Source organism: Oryctolagus cuniculus, chromosome 2 (genome assembly GCF_051225735.1).
Source record: "Oryctolagus cuniculus isolate XC-2025 breed Fujian yellow rabbit chromosome 2, ASM5122573v1, whole genome shotgun sequence".
Taxonomy (NCBI): Eukaryota; Metazoa; Chordata; class Mammalia; order Lagomorpha; family Leporidae; genus Oryctolagus; species Oryctolagus cuniculus.
In genome coordinates this window covers 11,356,269-11,371,734 of record NC_142868.1, presented here as the reverse complement: position 1 = coordinate 11,371,734, position 15,466 = coordinate 11,356,269, and the positions used below count along the sequence as shown (strand labels likewise).

The following is a 15,466-nucleotide window of genomic DNA, read 5'->3' as shown; positions in this document are numbered from 1 at the left end:
CCCAGGGTACCGGCGCCACAGGCGGAGGATTAGCCTAGTGAGCCGCAGCGCCGGCCCAATGAGACTTTTTAAAAGCTGAGTTTAGCCTTTAAAAATTAGCCTGAATGATACACTTACAGCTGAGGGAAATTGGGTTTTATCTGATGTTTAATCTGCCCTTGGAATGGCTGGGGTTTTACAGTTGAAAATGGTGACTGGGGATTTGTGTGTTCCTTGGTAAGAAGTCCTTGACTTCCCACCCCACGCTGCTTTGGTGCTAAATGAAGGCACTGAGGTGTAGCAAATGCAGAAAGGTCTTAAAACATGTTAAGACCATGGCATAATTGTATTTTCAGATTTTTTTCCCAAGGGAAATATCCCTGCCTAGAATAATACTGGCTTCTTAGCTCTCAGGGAGGTGTCTTGTTTAGGGCATGCAGACGAGTGCTTGCCAGAGGCACATGGCATGGCCAGGGGGTATGGGATTTATGTGGGTGGGGAAATAGTTCCTTCTTGAAGGAATGCACAGTTTATCTACTGGAAGAGAGCAAATAGATTACATAGCATAAGTATTTCTGGGAACAAGTAAGCCCTTGGATCATTTGATGTCGCAAGTGAGTGATGAGTTAGAGGTATTTGATAATGAGAGAGGACAGCTGAGGAACTCGGATTTTAACTCTGGTGGACAGAAGGGGCTTTGATGGGGGGGGGGGCGGATAGCATCAGGAAGCACAGGGGGTCAAGAACGAGGCATGTTTTAGGGGTCGGGGATCTGGCTAGACTGGTGAGGTCTTGTTGAAGGGAATCGTAATTATAGCAACTGTCTGTTAATGTGTTGGGCATTTTGATAAGGGCTTTTTATATTATTTTTTAATGATGGGTATTATTACCTCTATTTTACATATGAGAAAATTAAGGCCCAAGGAAGTTAATTACTTCGCCAAGATTACACAGCCTTGAGTACTAGGAACTTGAACTTGGGATCCCTCAATTTATCACAATCATATCATTTATCCTGTAACATATATATATATATACACACACACACACACACACACACACACACACACATATATATATATATATATATATATAATATCTCCAGGAGATTTTGAGAGTAAAAGAGAATATCGGTAATGATTACACTAGGATGAGTTTAAACCAGGATTCTTTGGGCAAACCAAGACATGTGCTTGGTCACCCTGACTCCAAAGCTCATATCACTATGATTTGAGTTCAAGTTCGAAGGGCAGGGTCACAGTAAAAGTAGCTTTAAAGATAATTGGTAAATTCCTTCTGAAAGTGATTATAGGGCTAATTAATCTCACAGCACTGTATAGAGCAGAAGGAAGTGGAAGGGAGATGAGGGCCTAAGGAATTAGTAGGAGGTGACTGTTATTATTTCTTAGAAGATGTATTGGAGCCGGCGCTGTCTCTCACATGGGTGGCAGGATCCTAAGTACTTGGCCATCTTCTGCTGCCTTCCCAGGCGCATTAGCAGGCAGCTGGATCAGGAGCTCCAGGACTCAAACCAGTACGCCCACATGGGATGCCAGTGTCGCAGGCAGCAGCTTAACCCCTGCTCCAGAACACTGGCCTCGAGGTGACTTTATTAAAGGTGGATTAGTGGTGATGGAGAGCTGAGCTGACTGATGGAGTCCAAGGGAGGTAAGATTTCCTACCCATTGTTTTTCATGAAAAACGTCAAACTGACTTAAAACCGGAAAGAATACAATAAACCCCTGTATGCTGCTTGCCTGGACGAGAAGAATGACCCGGTTTTGTCGTATTCGCCTCATCTCTTGTCTTTCTTTTTTTCCTCTAGTTTTTCTGCTGAAGCATTTAAAGCAAACCTAGCTTGATTTCATTTCCCCCTTCTACCATAATATGCATTTCTGAAGAATGAAGATATTTTTACTATCCCCAATCTCATTATCAACCTATCAAAATGAATAACAATCCTAATATTTATCATTATATTTATTAAGCTTAATGCCCACATTTTCTCAATTATCTTTTTACTTTTTTTTTTCATATTTCCTTGAGTTAGAAGAAACCATGAAACACTGTGTTTTCAAAAACCGAGTCGAAAGGTTTTGAGTTTGAAAACCTTGGAAAATCAACAAGATGACTGAGTCTTAGAAGTAGAGTTCAAGGGAAAGTGTGGAGAAAGATGCATGCGGGGGTCAAGTCTTTATTGTGAATAATTTCAAGCCTTTAGAACTAGTGCAAGACTGGTACAAATGAACGCTTGTCTGTGTATACCTGGATTCATCCATTGTTAATATTTTGCTATCCTACTGGATACTCCAGCATGATCACCTAAGTCCTTCTCTTGGATAACCACATGCAGATACGACACTGAGGATGCTTAACGCCATGACAACACTATAATCTATATTATGGTCCACGTGTACACTTCTGAATTTTCACATTAATGTTCTTCGTAGTGTTTGTTCAGATTAAATAGGAGTATCACATGAATGTCGTATACTTTCAGTGTGTCACCCTGAGGAGGTACACAGTGCCAGTTGATCCCATTACTGGTGAAATTAAGTTGGATTATTAGATTAAGGTGGTATCTTCTGGATTTTTCTGTCGTCCAGCAATTATATGCCTCCTGCATTTAGCAGCCGTAGACTATTCTTGCCTTGATAAACCATCAGTATACTGGTTGCAAAATGGTGATATTCTATTGCTACTCTTTCTTTTTCATTTGTTGGTAGTCTTTCTGCTCTCTCAGGGGCATCTGCTATTGTGTTACAGGTCTGGGAAAACCTGCGTATTGCAGCCTTTCTCAAAGCTGCTGGTTTTGTGAATGATCCAGGAGAGCTCGGGGATTTGGATTCTGGGGGAGGGTAGAGGCGTGAGGATGCAGAAGCATAGGGGAGGAAAGACCGCGTGCTTCTTCTGTGGCTTTGCTCAGCCCGGGCAGCCTCCGTGGGCACTCACAGGGCTTCAGGCTGAGCTGTCAGAAAGTGTTCCATGCTGACTGCACTGGCAGCAGGCTTTCTGATCCCACAGCCCATGGAGAGGCATGGATAGAAGTCCGTCAGAAGTTGGTTTGCTTTGTGTTTACATGGAGAGAAAGTGGCCTTTGGGCATTCCACACCCTTCCTTGTCCTAACATTAAAGAGCTTCAAGTAGGAAAGAGCCAAAGACAATAGGAAGAAGTCATATTTGTGTTGGATTCTAGGAAGTCAGGGACTACCAGGCTCTTACTAATTCCCAGTCTCAATCTGAGTTTCTTTTTGATAAAGATTTATTTGCTTAAAAGAGAGAGAGATGGCGGGGGGCAGTCTTCCATCCTCTGGTTCACTCTCCAGATGGCCACAATGGCCAGTGCTGAGCCAAGCTGAAGCCAGGACATAGGAGCTTCTTCCTTGTCTCCCGTGTGGGTAGCTGGGTCCCAAGCACTTGGGCCATCTTTTGCTGCTTTTCCCAGGCCCTTAGCAGGGAGCTGGATTGGAAGAGGAGCAGCCGGAACACAATCCGGCACCCACCTGGGATGCCGGCATGGCAGGTGGCGGCTTTTCCTGCTTTGCCACAATGCCAGTCCCCTCATTCTGAGTTTCTGCCTCTTCTCTCATCATCATGATAAGGAATAATTGGAGGACTTCGTTAAAATGCTGGCTCACTAAGCCACGGTCAGAAGCCTGGTCCGAGTTTGCTTGTCTGGGCGAAAAGTAATTTTGTGTCCAAAGACAACCTTGGGTCTTGGCCACCTGCCCCGTCAGCCACAATGGGTCACCACGGCGCAGGCTGGAGTCTGAACTCCCAAAGCACATCCTGAGGAGGTCATCCATGACCCACCTGGCCTGTGTGCAAAGCCCTGCACTTAGCATTTTAGGACAGAATGCATTCAGTGCATGCTTAGAGAAGGCTGGACACACAGTAGGGCATCCATCACACAGTAGGGACACCCACCACTTCACGGGGTGAAGGGTATTTAGAACTGTTGGAGAGTGCAGAGCTAATCCTTTGTTTATGGTCCCCGGAACTCAACAGCATGTCACTGACAATAATGGCTTGGCATTTACAGATGAGGAAACCAAGGCACCTGCTCAAGGCCACACAGCCATTTAACAGCAGGGCTGGAGTTTTCTGTCCTTAGCCGCTGTGCTCATTTCCTTCTTTCTTCGTCTATTTTGGACTTTTTATTTAAGCAGCTCCTTAAGCCTGTCATTTCACTTCCTGCCTCTGACTTTGCACCTGCTGTTCTCCCTGGAGTTCCTCCCATCCCTTAATAGTTGGGCATTTCTACTTCTCTTTCTTTTTTCTCCAAGATTTATTTATTTATTTGAAAGGGAGGGAGAGAGAGAGAGATAAAGATAAAGAGATATCTTCTGGGGCTGGCACTGTGGTATATTGGATAAAGCCTCCTCCTGCAGTGCTGGCATCCCATGTTGGGCACCGGTTCAAGTCCTGGCTGCTCTACTTTTGATCCAGCTCTCTGCTACAGTCTGGGAAAGCAGTAGAAGATGGCCTAAATCCTTGGGTCCCTGCACCCACATGGGAGACCTGGAAGAATCTCCTGGATCCTGGCTTCAGATTGACACAGCTCCAGCCCTTGTGGCCAGTTGGGAAGTGAACCAGCGGATGGAAGTGAACCAGCGGATGGAAGACCTCTCTCTCTCTCTCTCTCTCTCTCTCTCTCTCTCTGCCTCTCCTCTCTCTGTGTAACTCTGACTTTCAAATAAATAAATAAATATTTAAAAAGAGAGAGAGAGAGAGAGAGAGATCCTCCATCTGCTGCTTCATTCCCCAAATGGCAGCAACAGCCAGGGCATCCCCATCCAGGTCTCCCGTGTGGGTGGCAGGGGTCTAAGTACTTGGACCATCTTCTTCTGCTCTCCCAGGCCGTTGGTAGGGATCTGGATCAGAAGAGGAACACTGGGACTCGTGCCGCTGCTTGTATGCGACGCCAGCCTCGCAGGCGTGGTTTAACCCAGACACCACGACAGCACCCCCGCTGCTGCTCTTTTAAGACACAGCTCCAATGTCCTGTGCTCTTGTAACTCCCATTTAGCCCGCTGATGCTGAGTCTTGTGTGGTGCATCGCCCACACAGCCCGTCTACGTCTGTTTCCTTCTCTGTCTTCCAGTAGACCAGGAGCCCACTTCCAGCACGGGTTGCATCTTCACTTTGGGGTCCTTGTTTCCCAGCACAGGTCTGGGATGTACTTGTGTTCATGCCTATTAAATGTTTTTGGATATACAGCCTGCTCTCCCTTCATGTGTGTGTAGGCAGACACAGACCCCTTAAAGAGTAAGTGACTTGCCCACTGTAATGGAACCAGGAAATGGAAACCCAGAGCGAAAACCCCAAGCTCTCACCTCCAGTCTTACCCTCTTGCCTGCGTGCACAGATGTTTTGCCAATATTGGTCTTAGATTGAGAAGTCCAGAGAATTCTCGATTCCTGACCTGCCAGTGTAGCTGCCACCACCACCACCATCACTTTAGGTTCCTGTTGGGTCAGATACTGTCCTAAGTGTTGCACACAAGTTATTTTCATAGCTTAGACTAATCCTGCGATGTTAAGTACTGTCACGCTCTATAGATGGAGAGGTGGAAGTACAGAGAAGAAAGTAAAATCTGTCACTCCTCACGCACGCACACAGGCACAAGGGCAGAATCGAATGCACAGGGGAATGAGCTGTGAGCACTGGTATTGTCATGACCCTGCAGCCGGTGTTTGGTGTAGCGTTGAAGATGCTGCTTGGGACACGTGCATCCTACATCGAAGCGCCTAGTTCCAGTCCCAGCTCCACCCTGATTCCACCTTCTGGCCAGTGCACACCCTGGCCAGCAGTGGATGATGGCTCAAGTGGTTGGACCCATAGGGGAGACCTAGGTGGTGCTCCTGGCTCTTCGTTTTGGCCTTGCCCAGGCACAAGCTGTTGTGGGCATTTGAGGAGTACACCAGTGGATGGCAGATCTCTATCCGTCTCTGACTCTCTGCCTTTCAAATAAACATGAAAAAAGATCTTGCATTCCCACCCGTCACTGACAATGATCTCCACCTCTCCTTCACCCGTCCTGAGCCTCAGTTTCCCCTGCAGGATTGCTGGAGCCTTCTGGGAAGGGACCCCCGGATGTCATTTTTTTTCTTTCTGGTAAGATTGCAAGGGAGTGATTGCTGGTTCTCCGGGTCACAGATGAAGAGGTTGAGGGCCAGAGAATTTCTGTGACTTGACCTGTATTCAAACCAATGGCAGAGCCCTTTAGTTCTGGAGCCAGCACTGGGAGCCAGTCCTCCCAGATTCCAAAACGCGTTCCCCTCTGCCTCTGCCACTCAGCTAGGGCACTAAGTACTTGGCTCTGTGGGCGACTTACCATGGAAGCAAATTCTCTTTCCTCTCCACTCAGCTTCCTCTGAAGCACTAGGAGAAAGACACAGAAGGAGGAAACTCAGTCTATAGGTTGGAGAGCAGGGCAGGGTGTTGTAATGGACTAATGGTGGTTGACAGTTTGTGGAGACAGAACTAAAAGGTGACGTGCATTCTCCGTGAACCGTCTGAAGCCCTTTGTATGTATGGACTAGTTTAAGGGGAGTGGCCCTCCTTTTCAATACGGTGAAGGCCAGGTGTTTGTAGAGTTTTTTTCCCTGTGACAAATACTGTACCACATGTGGAAGTGCTACCAAAATTGCTCTGGTCATACATCCTACACATTTACATTTAGAGGAACCAGGTGTGTCACTTTTTTGTACTAAGAAATGTCTTTCTCAGGTACCCTTTGGCAGGGAGGGGTGGGAATTAGAAACATACAGCAACAAAATTATTTTATTTAAAAAAATAAAAATAATAAAAAAACCAAGTGAATTCAAACTATATACAGGAAAAAAAAGTTTCCTTTCCCTGTGGTCCAGTCCTGCTGTCCAGGGAAGCCATTGCCCATAGCTGAACCTTTGTCAGGCAAACAAACCTGGGTTGAATTGACCCTGGTCCTCATAGCAGTGTCATTGAGAACATGGGATCTCCAGTACAGACCAGAAACTGGGATTCTCCCCATCTGCCCCCAGGCCCCAGCAGAGACAGAGGTGGAAAACAGAATCCACACTTTCCAGGAATGTCTCAGGGGAGGCAACACCTTGGGAATCCACAAGTGTTTGGCAATGACCTTGACACTGCTCGCTGTTCCTGGGTTCACCATTCGGCCCAGCCCAGCCCAGCCCAGCATCAGGGGGGCCCCTGAGCCCCAGCTCTTATCAGCTTGGGCCTGTGCAGCCCTAGGAATGGGAATGACTGAAGGGCAGACCTGCCCACTCAGAGGTTGGACCATACCACGTGGCGTGTCCACAGGCATCGGGCGGTGTGAACACGTGGCTGGCAGAAGGCTAAGGGGGCCAGGCTGGCCCTGGCTGGTCTCACAACATAATTTCCCGGGCAGCGTCTCCTCCCTGAGCGTGTGAGTACCGTGCTAAGTACTGCCTTTCCTTCTAGTAAAAGCCAGGCTGGCGCCGCAGCTCACTAGGCTAATCCTCCACCTGCGGTGCCGGCACACCGGGTTCTAGTACTGGTCGGGGCACCGGATTCTGTCCCGGTTGCCCCTCTTCCAGGCCAGCTCTCTGCTGTGGCCTGGGAGGGCAGTGGAGGTTGGCCCAAGTGCTTGGGCCCTGCACCCCATGGGAGACCAGGAGAAGCACCTGGCTCCTGGCTTCGGATCAGCACGGTGCGCCGGCTGCAGCGCGCTGGCCGCTGCAGGCACTGGCGGGTGAACCAACGGACAAGGAAGACCTTTCTCTCTGTCTCTCTCTCTCACTGTCCACTCTGCCTGTCAAAAAAAAAAAAAAGTGCCAGTGTGTGTGTCAGAGCTGCAGGGCGCCTTTCCCCATCAATGAAAGGATTTGATAAACCAACTTGCCTTCAAAAACCAGTTTAATTCGTCTACATGAGGAGTTGAACATTTCAGTGAAAACTCCTCCAAGAATCTGATGATCGCGGCAGGAAGTGCGTGTCACTCAGGTGTTCAGTTCAGACTGGCTGAGCTGGGCCACATCCGAAGGAAATGTGTCCGTCCAACCAAGGCCTCTGGTGGCCTCCAGGACCCAAGGCTGTGTGCAGTTTGAGTTCCTCCAGCAAAATCTCTTCTTTGGTCTCAGCCTCACCCACACCAGCCTCAGGGAAGTATGAGCCCAGGATCAGGCACACTGTGGTGTTCTGTTTCAAATGGCATTGAACTCAGTGCACAGCGGCCCTGCGGCAAGATGATGGGGTGGTGAGTAGTTTTTCTGAGAAGTGACACCTAACCTTTCAAGTGACAAGACTTCTTTAGCTCTGTCAATTTCCACGGACATCTTCTCAAAAGGCGCGTATTTGCCGACCTTTAATCTAGTACACGTCAAACTTAAACGGATTCCTGAGGGGCAGGTCAAGTGGCATCGTTCAAGGTCAGCCGCTTTCCAACACTGTGTGTTCTGTGCTTGCCCTGACTGGGCCCCGCTGCTGCCCAGGGCTGGGCCCAGTCCCTGTGTCTGGAGCCCAGGTTGTCATTACTGAGGCTTTACCCACCTGCTCTGAAACAGGGCCGCTCTGACACACCTACTGGCCATGACATTCAGCCTGAACTAGCTTGGGGAGAGTGATGGCTAGTTTTCGGTCAGCTTGGCCAGGCTGTGTGTCACATCCACTTCTACTCTTGGTGTTGCTGTGACGGTGTTTGGTCGCTGTGTCTAACATCTACACTGAACTGACTTCAGATGAAGGATGTGGCCCTTGACAAGGTGGGTGGGCCTCGTCCAATCAGTTCAAGGTCTTAGGCACAAAAACTGAGGTTCCTGGAGAAAGAAAAAACTGCCTCCAGACTGTGGCACTGGCACCTGCGTGGGTTCCAGTCGCCAGCCTGTCCCGTGCATTCCAGGCTTGCTGGCCTCTGTGGTGCCTAAAAGTGAGCGTCTACCTGGCCCTGTATCTGCCTGCTGGCCTCTGTCCCTGTCTGCTGGCCTCTGTGCCTTATTGGTCTGGGTCTCTGGAGAACCTGACAGACATGGGCTGTTATTCCCACTGTCTGGGGATTAGGGTGGGGAGAGGCCATGCAGCCTGGCCCACCGCCAGTCACTGAGCTGTCAAATAAGCAAAGTCCTTGGGTCTTGAAGCAGGCTCTGTCATCACCCAGTGCGTCCTGGGAAGTCCCCGACACCACGGTAGACCCTGTGACCTTGGGAGCCAGGGAGGCCATCCTTACCTGTGTTGAGCTTGTAGTCTGGAGATGGGGTGTGTCCAAAGATATGTTGGGTTTCTAGATCTTAGTGGGCTTTGCTGTCCATTATAGAGTTGGCACCACTCCATTCCATAAGGTGGAAAAAGCACTGGGTAGCTGGGTGGACAGGGCTGCTTATGCAGACGGAGAGGCTAAAGAAAGCAGAAACAAAAGAACAAAAATTGCAGTGGACACTTCAGTAATTTTCCGTGTGAGGCAGGGTAAGAACAATAGAAAAATACCCGATTGGCTAACATCAGGTTATCCCTGGTTAGTTTCTCTAAGGCTCAAAGGCACAGGAAACTATGATCATCCTGGCTGTTGGCTCTCATTTCTCCTGGTTTTTTGGGAGATCAGATAAGCAGGTTAGTTTCAGTTTGGTACGGCAGAACTTTAGCAAGCTCTACCCTACTTAGATATTTTTAAAAATATGTATTTGAAAGGCAGAGAGACAGATAGATGGACAGAGAAAGATCTCACATCTGCCGGTTTGCAGCCCAGGTTCCCGCAACAGCTGATGCTGGATCATGCCGAAGCTGAGAGCGGGGAACTCAATCCAAGTTCCCCTGTGGTGCCAGGGGCCCAGCATTCCAGCCGTCACCTGCTGCCTCCCAGGTTGTGCATTAGCAGCAGGAAGCTGGAGTTGGAATTGGAAGCCAAGCCAGGCACTTTGATGTGGGATGCCAGCGTTCCACGTGGTGTCTGAACTACAGCAGCAAAGGCCCACCCTCTGTCTTGACTGTTTAGCCTGGTCTGTAGGGGCCTAATGACAGGAACTTACTCTCGAACAATGGCCTCCAGTTTTATCTAACAGCTGAGGGCACAAATCTACCTTTAAATAAGTCAGTAATTTTCATTCACCATAGTTGCTATCTTAGCTCATCTCTAGTGTAACCAGAAAATCCAGTCTCAAAAAATGACTTGGCTATGTCTCAAATGAGCGATTGCCAAGTGAATGTGTATTTGTCTGCTAGAAGACAAAAGGTTAGGGGCGGGCCTTGTGGCACAGCTGGTTAGGCCACTGCTCAGGACCCCGTGCCCGATCTCACCGTGCCTGGGATCAAGTCCTGCCTCTGCTTCCTTGCCAGCTTCCTGCTCATGCAGCCCTGGGAGGCCCCCAGACGATGACTGAGTCCTTGGATGCTCGCCACCCCGCCCATGTGGGAGACCCAGATGCAGTTCCTGGTTCCTGGTTTTGGCCTGGCCCACACCTGGCTGATGTCCAGTGATGCACATTAGTAGGGAATTAGATTGGAAGCGGAGGTGGGCCTCAGCCCCAGGCCCTCCAATGTGGGCTGCAGGTACCCCAAGTATTGGCTTAACCTGCTGCACCATAGCACCAGCTCTTCAAATTTATTTCTAAGTGCCCGTAAAAAGCCTTTTGTGTGCAGAAAAGAAATAATTATGGTTGGGTTTTAATTAACATTTTATTTACTAAACTTATGCAGGTACAAACCTAGCATTTGCAAGTCTCTAAATTGAACTCAAGTGTCACTCTATTTCCCAAACATTCTTTTAGTAAAAATGCGAATGATCTCTTTCACTTGGCTCAGTGTTACACGTAACATACAAGTGAACACATGACAGACTTTTTAGCCCACAGCCATGTGCTGGGAGCACCTCCCCGAAAGACCCCCACCCTGTGTGTTTAGGATGAACCACTGACAAGAGGGGCCCTGCGGGCCCTGCACAGACAGGTGCTTGCTCCTGTTCCTGATGAATCGCATTTCCGAATCAACACAGGAGCCCAGGAGCCCCGACGACAGATACGACCAGCACGATCTCTCCAAGAGCACTTCAGCTTGGCACGAGCCCCACACAACACCGCAAACAACTGGGGATTTTAAGTTCAGCACACGCGTTTTGCAAGGAAACGTTACAGAGGTGGACTTTCATTCGGCCCGACTCGGGCCAGAGGCTGCACCTGTCCTCATACCTAGGAGAAGCCGGTTAGGGGCCAGAAATGTCTTGGTCAAACATGAGCTTTGGCTAAAATAGGAAAAGGAATCTTTTCTGTGGCTTCAGACTTCAGGAAGCTCAGAGGGAACTTGGCACACACAGGCCAGAAACCCCAACCACGCTGCCCCATAAGCCGAAGGCAGACACGAGGGCTCAGAACGGGGAGCCTGCGGGATCAGAGTTCCGTCTGCTGCTGCTGTTTCTTCATGTATCTCATCCCGTGAGATTTAAAGCACGACCCCCGGGGAGGAGACGTTGTAACGTACGGAGGTGACTGGAGAGAGGTCAGCGGTCACCGTGGTTCTAAAGTGACTCACGGAGTCCCTGTCTGGGGAGGGGCTCCTTCGTGACTTCCTGAGACCAGATGTTGAGAAACGGTCTTGTCCCAGGAAAATTAGGTCCTCATCCCTGGGCTTCCATATTGCCCTCCCAGCAAAGCATCTCAGGGCCGTTGTTTCGCTGTGCCAAAGAGCTTAAAATTGGAGCGGCGGGAAGTGAGTCGCCAGACAGTGCGTCCCCCGGCGTCTACTCCACACCACGTGGCCCAGAGCTCTTTCTCAGTGGGCGCTGCTGGGGTCGGGAAGGAGGTCCTCACTGCTGGGTCTCCTCTGGGCGGGGCGGGACTGGTTTCCCAACGATGGCATCTGGGACTTACTCCCACCTGTCCTGTGTCCCAACATGGGCACTGGGCACGTGGCTGCATATTGTTGAATGACCTTGAGGCCTGGGTCAAGTTCAAACAAAGAGCACACTCCCCCGCACATGGAGGCTGCGCCTCTCGGCTTTTATACCCTTTGCTGTGCTATGCACTCCTTATCAGGGCTGAAGAGACCAAGGTAAACAAGACAGGAACTCTGGGCGTAGCATCTGCCTGCCTGAGGCCCCCGCTGGCCCAGATCTGAGTTCTCTGATGTCTGTGAGAGACACTTCTGCTGCTTGTGTTCTTGTTGAAGCCCTGCCAGAGTGCAGTGAGCACAATGCGATAGAATCTCGCGAAACCACAGACTTTATGTGGATGCTGTACCCACGCTCAGGGGTCGGGGGGTAAGGAGAGACAGAGAGGCCCTGACTTCTAGAGCAGTCTGCAGAGACTCAGCTCCTGCGGTTCACTCCCTGGAAGGCGGCAGAGACCAGCGAGGACGGCCCCGTCTGTGTGGCTGATGGGCAGGCGCGGAACCCTGTCCCAGCCAGCCGCATTTCAGGACAGCAGGTATCTGGGCAAAGACAGCCTGGGTGCCCTCCTGGGCTACAGCGCGTCCCTGATGCCTCCTCCTCGGCAGTGCAGAGTGGAAAACGTCCTTTCGGAGCGAGACTCCGGTCCCGTCAGCCAGGGCCTTTGGGCATGGTTCTCAGGGATTCGCTTCCTTCTCAGTCTCTTGCTTGGGCTGGGGGGATCCTGGCCGTGGCTCCAGATCAGCCTCTCCTCCACAGCCGGGGGAGGAGAATGGGCAGACAGAAGGAGGTAGGGGGAGCAGGAGAGGGGGAGGGGGAGGGATGACAGAGTAGAGAGAGCGAGTGCATTCTCTCCCCGAAGGGCCAAGACTTGGGTCCCTCTCATCAGCTGCAGTTGGTACTCTGCCCTGCCCCAGTGCCAAGCACTATGGCAGAGCGCCGGGGCTGGGCATGTGCCGCTTGGCTCAGTCCACTGCAGGGCAGTCTGGAAGCTCTCATCCCTTGTGAGTCTGAAAGCTCCTGGGCTCTTTTTTTTTTTAAAGATTTATTTATTTATTTGAAAGGCAGATTCACAGAGAGGCGGAGGCAGAGAGAGAGAAAGAGAGATCTTCCATGCACTAGTTCACTCCCCAGATGGCTACAACAGCCGGAGCTGAGCCAATTCAAAGCCAGGAGCCAAGAGCTTCTTCTGGGTCTCCCACGTGGGTGCAGGGGCCCAAGGACTTGAGCCATCTTCTACTGCTTTCCCAGGCCACAGCAGAGAGCTGGATCGGAAGTGGAGCAGCTGGGACTTGAACCAGCACCCATAGGGGATTCCAGCACTGCAGGCTGCAGCTTTACCTGCTACGTCACAGTACTGGCCCTCCTCCTTAGCTCTTAAAAGCTGCTGTGGGCCGGCACCACAGCTCAATAGGCTAATCCTCCGCCTGCGGCTCTGGCACACCGGGTTCTAGTCCCAGCTGGGACCCCAGATTCTGTCCCGGTTGCTCCTCTTCCAGGCCAGCTCTCTGCTGTGGCCCGGGAGTGCAGTGGAGGATGGCCCAAGTGCTTGGGCCCTGCACCCGCATGGGAGACCAGGAGAAGCACCTAGCTCCTGGCTTCGGATCAGCGCAGTGTGCCAGCCGCTGCGCGCCGGCCGCAGCGGCCACTGGGGGGTGAATCAACGGACAAGGAAGACCTTCCTCTCTGTCTCTCTCTCACTGTCCACTCTGCCTGTCAAAAAAAAAAAAAAAAAAAAAAAGCTGCTGTGGGCCTCAAAAGGTTTCCATTTGTGTCTATCAGTATTCCCCATATTAGAGGGAAAATGGAGAACATTTTTACATGTATTGGTACATGCATTTCCGGCTCCCTGCCCTCTGCCCGTCCGCCCCCCCCCCCCCAATGTGAAAAGACCAGCCCTGGGTTTTATGTGTTTGCAAATCTCTTTAACATCTGGCCTGGTGGGAGTCTGCTGGCTCTCCTGGGGATGTCTGTCTGGGTTAAGAGCAGCATCCCGTCTCACAGGGGTGTGTGGCTATAAACGAGAGGGTATGTTAATAGTCTCTCTAGGTACGTGTGCATGTCCTTGTATCTGCAAGTGCTGACTTTTTGGTTTTTTTTGAAGGCTGTTTGCAAAAAGGAACCTTGTGAATGAATTTTTCTCCGTTGATACATTGGAGCCCATGGGTCTGTTTCTCACTCTGGTGGATCTTTTCCTGGGCAGGATTTTGTAACATTGTACATTGATCATTTTGGAAAATGTTGATTTCCTGAGTGCCATAGATCTTCCAAATGTAGACATGTTTCATTGTGTAATATCAACAATCCCTTAATTCTCACTGGTCTCATTAGACAAGTGTGAGTATTGGGATGCTATTCACCTCTTCACAGTGGAGACAAACTTTGCAAAATTCCAATTTTTGCTTTATTATTTTCTTTTAGAACTGTGGTTCCTAGGCTTTTTCTTTCTTTCTCCTTCCCCCCCCCCAGAAACCTCTTATTTAAGGTATGCAAACTTAATGCATTTCAAAAATACAACTTTAGGAACATAGTGACTCTTCCCACCCTCCCACCCGCTCTCCACCCTGCTCCTCCTCCTTGTGCTGTAAAGCTCTAACTGTATCAGAGGTGACCCATGATCTGCTGCCTTCCAGGGTGTGCATTAGCGGGAAGCTGGATGGGAAGCGGATGTGGGACTTCTTCCCAGACACTCCAGTGTGGGATACAGGTGTCCCAAGGGGGGATTCACCTGCTATACTGTAACACCTGCCCCAATAATGTTCTTTAATGAGAAGTGAACTACGCTACCTACCGTGTATACTTCCTGTAATCTGTGTTTGCTAAGTCCCTTTCTATAGTCACAACCACAGTGTACACTGGGGCCTGGATTATTGTTTTGCCTATAGTGCTCACTTAGCACTAAGCTAAGTCCCCTTTGCAAGTGGGGACTTACCTGGTAAGTGGTGGAGCTTGACTTCCCTGCTAGCTCTTATGCTAGGTCAAGATCCCAAACTGCAACATGTCATGGACATAACTGTGTTAAGTGGATCTTAATAAATGCATGATTTTTAATCACTTTTAGTCAACAATAGAACCTTCCACCCAGTGCAAGTTTCTTAAAGATTTATTTATTTATTGAGAAGCAGAAATAGAGAGAGAGAAAAGGGGGAAGGGAGGAGGGGGGAGAGAGAGAGAGAGGGAGAGGAGAGAGAGAGACAGAAAGAGAGAGAGAAATATCAGTCCATCTTGCACACATTGGTTCACTCCCCAAATGGCCACAATGGCTGAAGCTGCACTAATCTAAAGCCAGGAGCCAGAAACTTCTTCCAGGTCTCCCACATGGGTACAGAGGCCCAAGTATGTGGGCCATCTTCCACTGCTTTCCCAGGTGCATTAGTAGGGAGCTAGATGGGAAGTGGAGCAACCAGGACTTGAACTGGTGCCCATATGCGATGCTGGCCCTGCAGGCGGAGGCGTAACCTTCTGTGTCACAGCACCAGCCCCCCATGCAGAACAATTTTAAGCAGAAGTCTGATCTATAAAAGAGCAAAGCAAGGTGGACTGGTTGAAGGGGTGGGGCAGCCTCAGGCTCCCTTCTCTCCCTGGGTCCCCTCTGCAGAGCAGCGTCTGGGGTTCCTGTGCCATCAACCAGTTGGAAAACCCTCGGTCCTGCAG

The 15,466-nt window shown here is 50.0% G+C and overlaps 1 protein-coding gene and 1 long non-coding RNA gene across 6 annotated transcripts in view; one reads left to right on the top strand and one right to left on the bottom strand.

Moving 5' to 3' along the window:
- Positions 1 to 15,466, top strand: part of PROM1 (prominin 1) — a 108,849-nt gene that overhangs the window by 32,569 nt on the left and 60,814 nt on the right. Inside the window, exon 1 of one of the 5 annotated variants that reach the window (XM_089326968.1) lies at positions 12,220 to 12,350. The exons of the other annotated variants lie outside the window; for them this stretch is intronic. The gene's annotated coding sequence lies outside the window, so the exon portion shown is untranslated. Of the gene's footprint in view, positions 1 to 12,219; positions 12,351 to 15,466 lie in introns of those variants that run through there. 5 annotated transcript variants of the gene reach the window in all.
- On the bottom strand, positions 7,850 to 10,245 carry LOC149127689 (uncharacterized). Its single transcript, XR_016229575.1, has 3 exons — positions 9,662 to 10,245; positions 9,167 to 9,333; positions 7,850 to 8,179 (listed from the first exon to the last, which is right to left on the bottom strand). It is a non-coding gene; the product is annotated as an uncharacterized LOC149127689 (long non-coding RNA).